Consider the following 7,924-nt stretch of genomic DNA (forward strand, 5'->3'; position numbering starts at 1 on the left):
TTGTAATTAGATATGAAAATTTACACTTCTAGATCTCCCACTAATTTTATGTTGAATATGAATGAAAATCAACAATTAGTTTATTAGAATAAAATAAACCCAAATAAATAGTTCCACAAAGATAAGGAAAAATATGTTTAACACCATCCTAATGTTGTCTAGTTAGTTTAAAACTAAATATGTCTAGTCTAGTACATTGGGCTAAATACATTAGAGCGACGTTCAACTATGGTAATTTAGGACTAAGTACTTGTTCATCATCCTTTTTGGGACAAAATAGGTCTTTCTTAGGACAAGAATTAGACTCTCATTGGGGTACTGAATGGGTAAGCTTTATTCATATTGAAGCATTTTAATATCTTTTTAGTATACGATGGAAAAAGATACGATGAGACATGTGCTCGGTCTATATCTCTAAGTAGTATCTAGTTGTTTCTCAAAATCTTTCATTTTAAACTCTTTTTTTCAAATAATCAGTAGTCTTTTGGAAATATCTGAGAATTGCAATTAAATTCATATCTTCAACATAGACTGCTATGATAGCAAATCAAGAATTTAGCTTATTTATAAATATGCAAGGACAAATAAGATAATTTACCACTACAAAAAAAAAGTGGTTTATATGTCCTTTGTTTTGCCATCACATATGACCTCTTGTGACCTCTTTGAGATGGCAGGTAGCACTGACATATATGAGTCTCCTAGAGTTTATATTACCAGTGACATGGCATCACAAAGTGTCTTTTGTGACTGTGAACCTACCACCACGAAAGATAGAATGGGTCACCATATTTTATGATGACTTTAAGCAATCACATAAATAACTAAAATTGAAACCTACAAATAGAGCTTTAAGTAGTCACATAAACAATTAAAATTGAAACATGTCAGAAACCTTTAAGTAATCACACACACTAGTAGAAAAATGGCCTTCTTTGATACTATTTCGGTATCAGTAACGGTTTTTAGTGACACCGAGTTTAATGTCACTGATCATGGTGCAAGAAATTTTCTAACATATATTTTTTGTATCAACGATTCCACGACACCTTAGTATCAAAGAAATGCCTACATTGTAACATCATATACGCTTTGATGTTACAGTGTCAAACAATTTCTGATTCGATAATATCAAAATAATTATGATTCTATACAGTCATGCAGATAGTGATTCTATGGTATGAAGCATGTTTTAATGCGCTAGTATCATTTGTTTTGTGATTTAAAAATATTAATATTTGTAGATGCTAAAATGGTGTTAATAGATTTTGCAAATTTGAAAAAATAATAAAATTTTCATTATTACAATTACCAATAGCCTAAAATTAAAGCCATTAAACAACAATTTTCAACAATAGTTATGGAACAAATGTTGGATTCAAAACCCAATAATATTTCATTTAACAAATTCCATCAAGCTCCATTCTACATTTAACAATCAACATACAATTCACCAAATTGGTTCAACAACCGAATTCATGAAATATAGCTTGAATGGCATAATACTAGCAAAAACCACAGTTAATTTTGGAACAAAGAAAACATCTTGTTTTGGCAACAACTTTAATAGCAGTTAATAAGGCAAATAGATTAGAATAAGAAGCAGCAGCAGCAACATTGCTCTATCCCTCGGCCTGAGTAGTAGCAAACCATTGGAGGTAAATGCATCAAAAGAAAAGGCAACAGCAGCATTGCTATCTTCAATTGCCTGAGTAGCAGTAGCAATAAGAGACAATCAGACTTATGATTAATTCCAACAAAATCAAACCAACACAGGCACATTGCAGCACATTAATCATGAACCTTTCCAATTGCAGATTATAAATACCATCCTCTATTTCCTTGAGTTGTCTTTCTAGATCTTTCACCTGGGATAATAACTTTGGTGGTTGTAGATCCCAAATGGGATGTGATTTACAAAATTGGAGCAATTTCCTCAGGTGAAATTTTACATGTAAAAGCATTTTAAGATGATCGAAAAGGAAATTTCTCATGGAGGTACTCATGACAAATATAAAAATTTGGTGAGCTAAAACACAATTGTCAAACAACACACAATTAAAGACAATGCAATGCACTCCATTCAAGACATGGGAAAAGGAAAAAAAATCAAACAATTCAAACGATAAAGTAACAGTAAATCAAATTCACAAAAAGTTAAAATGAAAAGGCTTAATCAAAATTTGGTGGGTCACTCAAATTGATTTTGGTATCTGCTTCACGTGGTTGGTATTGCAAATATGGTTTCAATCTTTGGCCATTAACTTTAAATGTGACACCATCCTTCGGATTCTCGATTCTACGGCTCCATATGGATACACATTTTTACAACAAATGGACTATTCCACTTTGACTTTAACTTCCCTGGAAATACATGAAGACGAGAATTATAAAGTAACACTTTTTGTCCAATTTCACATGTTTTCCGAAAAATTCTTTTGTCATGAAAAAATTTGGTTCTTGCCTTAATATTTCTAGAACTCTCATATGATCATTCCTTAATTCCTCAAGTTCATTTAATTGCAATTTACGTATATTACCAGCATCATCAAGATTTGAATTAAAAGCTTTAATGACCTAAAATGATTTATGTTCAAGTTCAACTGGTAAGTGGCAAGATTTTCCATAAACAAGCCGATAGGGTGACATTCCTAAAGATGTTTTAAAAGCAGTACGATATGCCCAAAGTGCATCAATTAGTCGAAGAGACCAATCTTTACGATTTGCATTAACTGTCTTTTCTAAAATTTGTTTTATCTCCTTATTTGCTAATTCAACTTGACCACTTGTTTGAGGGTAATAAGGGGTAGCAACTTTATGTGTAATTCCTTATTTCTTCATTAAGGACTCAAATAGCTTATTACAAAAATGCTTACCTCCATCACTGATAATGGCTTGAGGTATTCCATATCTGCTCAAAAGATTTTCTTTTAAAAAGCGAATCACAATCTTGTGATCATTGTGCCGACAAGGAATCGCCTTGATCCATTTTGAAACATAATCAACAGCAACAAAAATGTATACAAATCCAAATGATGATGGAAAAGGGCTCATAAAATCAATTTCCCAACAATTAAATATTTCAATGACAAGGATGGGGTTTAAAGGCATCATGTTTCGCTTTGAAATAGACCCTACCATTTGACAATTCTTACACACTTTACAGAATGCATGTGAATCTTTAAATAATGTAGGTCAATAAAATCCACACTGCAATATTTTTGCAGCTGTCTTTTTTGAAGAAAAATGGCCACCGCATGCTTCAGAATGACAAAATTGAATGACCTTACTTACCTCATCGTTTGGTATGCATCTTCGAAAAATTTGGTTAGAGCAGTACTTAAATGGTTATGGATCATCCCAATAAAATCTTCTTACTTCTGTTAAGAATTTCTTCTTGTCCTTGGAACCCTAGTCACATGGCATTTCACCTGTTGCAAGATAATTAACAATATTAGCATACCAAGACATTTTGTTTATAGAAAATAAAAATTCATTAGGGAAATAATCATTGATGGGTGTTGTTTCAATTGAAGACTCATTCGTAAGTCTTGAAAGATGATCTGCAACAACATTTTCAGCGCCCTTTTTGTCCTTGATTTTCAAGTTAAATTCTTGAAGTAGCAAAATCCATCGTATCAACCTTGGTTTGGCATCCTGTATTGACATTAAATATCTCACAGCAACATGATTAGAATAAACAATAGTGGATGAACCAATTAAATACAAACGAAATTTATCCAATGCACATATTACAGCAAGTAGTTCTTTCTCAGTTGTAGTGTAATTCATTTGAGCACTATTAAAAGTTCTACTTGTATAATAGATGACAAAGGGCTTACCTTCCTTTCTTTGACCTAGAATAACACCAACAACATAATCACTAGCATCACACATTAGCTCAAAAGGTAAAGACCAATCAGGGGGTTGCATTATCACGGCAGATATCGAAAGAGAAGTTATTTTTTCAAAAGATTGTTGACAATCTTTAGTCCATTCAAAATGTGTGTCTTTTATTAGGAGGTTACAAAGTGGTCTAGATATAGCACTGAAGTCTTTTATAAACCTCCTAAAAAGGAACAAACTTCTCTAATTGTCTTTGGTGAGGGTAATTTTCAAATGACTTCAACTTTGGCTTTGTCAACTTCAATTCCTTTTGAAGACACAACATGGCCAAAGACAATTCCAGAAGTGGTCATGAAATGACATTTTTTCCCAATTTAAAACTAGTCCTTTTTCTTTGAACCTTTCCAAACTTTTTTTAGATTATCAAGACATGTATCAAAAGAATTACCAAATACTGTTAAATCATCCATAAAAACCTCTAGACTATTTTCAACCATGTCACTAAAAATGCTTAGCATGCACCTTTGAAATATTGCAGGAGCATTACAAAGTCCAAAAGACATTCTCCTAAATGTAAATGTTCCAAATGGGCATGTGAATATGGTTTTTCTTGGTCTTCTAAGGCTATAGAGATTTGATAATAGCTAGAGTAGCCATCAAGAAAGCAGTAGTAGGGATGTCCAGCCACTCTTTCGAGAATTTGGTCTAGAAATGGAAGGGGAAAATGATCTTTTTTAGTGGCATCATTTAATTTTTTGTAATCAATGCACATGCGCCAACTAGATGGAATTTGTGTTGGGATTGGTTCACCTTTTTCATTTTTTACAACAGTTATTCTAGATTTCTTTAGTATTACTTGTGTTGGACTTACCCATTTACTATCAGAGATAGGGTAGATAATTCCTACATCCAGTAGTTTAAGGACCTCATTTTTTACCACTTCTTTCATATGAGGGTTTAATCTTCTTTTGTGGTTGACGGGATGTTTTGGCATTTTCCTCTAAGTGTATTCAGTGTGTGCAAATTAAAGGATTAATGCCTTTTATGTCTTTTAAAGTCCAACTAAATGCAGTTTTATGCTTTTTTAGTACAGATAACAACTTACCTTCTTGATCATGTGTGAGCTGGGAATAAATTACCACTGGATATGTCTGCTGTTCTCCAAGATAGACATACTTCAATTCTTTTGGTAAGGGCTTTAATTCGAGCTCTGGTGCTTCCTCTTCGTTTGGTTCTTCAGGTTGTATTGTATCTTCAAAGTTTGATTGGTCATCGTCACCTGCAAGTACCTGCATAGAATCAAGTGTAGAACATATGTTAGCAGTATCACAATTTAATTCCTTACTTGATTCAAAAGAACCAGCAAAATAAATTTCCACAGAGTTTGTAAAATTCTCATCCTAAATAAGTTCCTCAATGATTGGCTTGATGAGATCAATCTCCTCATTCTCGTTATCATCATCCTCTTGGTGGTGAGGTTGTTTACACATGTTAAACACATTGAGTTCCAATGTCATGTTACAGAAAGATAAATTCATTAATCTATTCCTGTAATTAATCAAAGCATTAGCAGTAACTAAAAATGGTCGACCCAATATAGCAGGAATTTGTTTGCATTCATTAGCAATTGGTTCAGTTCCCAAAACAATAAAATCCACAGGATAGATGAATTTATCGACTCAAACTAATACATCTTCAATTATTCCTTTTGGAAACTTAATCGATTTATCAGCAAGTAAAATAGTGGTATAAGTTGGTTTTAACTCATCGAGATTGGGTTGTTGGTATACTGAGTAAGGAAGCAAATTAACACTGGCACCAAGATCAAGTAAAGCATGTCCAATTTTATGATCCCCAATAGTGCAAGAAATAGTTTGACAACTAGGATCCTTATATTTCAAAGTACTATTGGTTGAGAGAATGGAACTTACTTGTTCTGCTAGAAAAGCTCTCTTTTGCACCTTATGTTTCCTTTTCATTATGCACAGATCTTTCAAAAATTTATTATAAGAAGGTACTTGTTTAATGACATCTAGCAGAGGAATGTTGACCTTTACTTGTTTAAAAACTTCGTAAATTTTTGGACTATAGTTTGATTTCTTCAGCTTGATTAGTGCTTGAGGAAATGGAGGTACAGGAGGAGAGTTGGTTATTTCTTCATGGGTTAAAGGTTTGACAGACTCTTCTCTATTTTCTGAACTTGAATCTTTACTAGTTTCAAGAGGGTCCACAATATGTTTTTCAACCACTTTACCACCACGAAGGGTTATAACCAATTTGACTTGACTCATATTTTGGTTTCTTGAATTTCCCATTTGAGGATGTTGTTGACCCTTGGGGTTTGGTTTAGGTTGAGCAGGAAACTTTCCTTTTTCATGGTTAAGGTTTGCATCGTTTGGTTATTAATCGACTAACATCTGCTCTAACCATGTGTCTTCCAGAGTTTTTCTTGGTGGTGGGACATCTAGTGGGTAACTTTGGGAGTTTTAGAAATTTGACACAGAGGAACTGATTGTGAAGGTTGTGCATGATTGTTATTTCTCCAACTGAAATTTGGGTGGTTTCTCCAACCAAAGTTGTAAGTTTGGGAGTATGGATTTGGATTTGGCCTTTTGAAATTGTTAACAACATTTAATTGTTCGTTTAAACTTTCTCTCAAAGCTGGCAAGGTTGGACAGTCCTACGTAGAATGGTCAGTAGAATCGCAAACATAACATGAAATATTTTGAACAGACTTTACATGATCATTCTTTTTTAACTCTAATGCTTTGACTTTTCTAGCTAATGATGCAAATTTGGCTTGAAAATTATGGTCTTCCTTAAGGTTATGCATGCCTCCACCAGATGGAGATGACTAGGGTTTACTTGATGACTCATAAGACCCAATTGTATCCCAGTGTTGTGCATTCTCTGCTATATAGTCAAGATAATTTAATGCATCTTCAGGACTTTTATCTTTAAACTCACCATTACACATCATTTCAACAACTTGTCTACCTTGGGATGTTAATCCTTCGTAAAAATAAGACACTAATCTCCATGTTTCAAAACCGTGGTGTGGGCAAATGTTAAGTAGTTCTTTAAATCTATCCCAACATTGGTAGAGGGTTTCTCCCGATTTTTAAGTGAAAGTGGTGATTTGTTCTGTGGGGTGGGAAGAATTTTTTCAAAAATTGTGCTTGCATTTCATCCCAAGCTCTGATGGATCCTGACCTAAGATTTTGTAGCCATGTTTTAGCTTTATCCTTTAGTGAGAAAAGAAAAAACTTAAGCATGATTATATTCATGCTACAATTTTGATCAGTACATGTGTTACAGACTTCCTCAAACTCCCTTAAATGCAAATATGAATTTCAGACTCAAAACCATGAAAAGTATGAAGAAGTTGAATGATGCCAGGTTTGAAATTAAAACGTGACGCATCAGGAGGGAAAACTATGCATGATGGTGACCCTGTTCTAGTAGGATGCATGAAGTCCCTAAGGGTCCTAGGCTGTTCATGAAGATTTTGCAAGGCTTGGTCATTTTTGTGCTCCAAAAAATTTTCAGCTCCTATGTCAGCCATATCTAAGGGTGGTGAAGGTGATCTTCTAATTAATCTACCATTATTTGTACCAGACCAACGACGTATGCAATGCTAATGAAGTGTGCTAAACCAATGATGCATAAAACGCTAAATGAAAATTGCAGGAAAAAAAATTGGAAATTAAATAAGCAAAATAAATGTAAAATAAAAATAAACAAACTGAATTAAATAAAAAAATAAATTAGGCGGTGAAACCAGCCATAAACAAAGAAATTAAAAGAAACAGTTTAGGCAATATTTTAAAACCAGCCATATAATAAAACATAAAATTAAATAAATTAATGTACAAGAATAAATAAACTGAAATTAAAATGTTTGGCGGTAGAACCGACCATTTAAAAAAAAATACATAAATTAACAACATTTAAATAACAGTCAGGCGGTAGAATCGACCATTTAAAATAAATGCGGAAAGTAAATTGCAGAAATTTAAAGAAATAAATTTGATTTGGGGATTGATTTGCAAAGGTTTCTGGGTTAAGATGAAGTTTC

At 33.2% G+C, this 7,924-nt stretch overlaps 1 pseudogene; it reads right to left on the minus strand.

Annotated features, from left to right (window-relative positions):
- Positions 1-2,577: 2,577 nt before the first annotated feature.
- On the minus strand, positions 2,578-7,411 carry LOC127899865 (uncharacterized; annotated as a pseudogene).
- Between the last annotated feature and the right edge of the window lie 513 nt (positions 7,412-7,924).

The sequence above is a fragment of the Citrus sinensis genome, chromosome 9 (genome assembly GCF_022201045.2).
Source record: "Citrus sinensis cultivar Valencia sweet orange chromosome 9, DVS_A1.0, whole genome shotgun sequence".
NCBI lineage: Eukaryota > Viridiplantae > Streptophyta > Magnoliopsida > Sapindales > Rutaceae > Citrus > Citrus sinensis.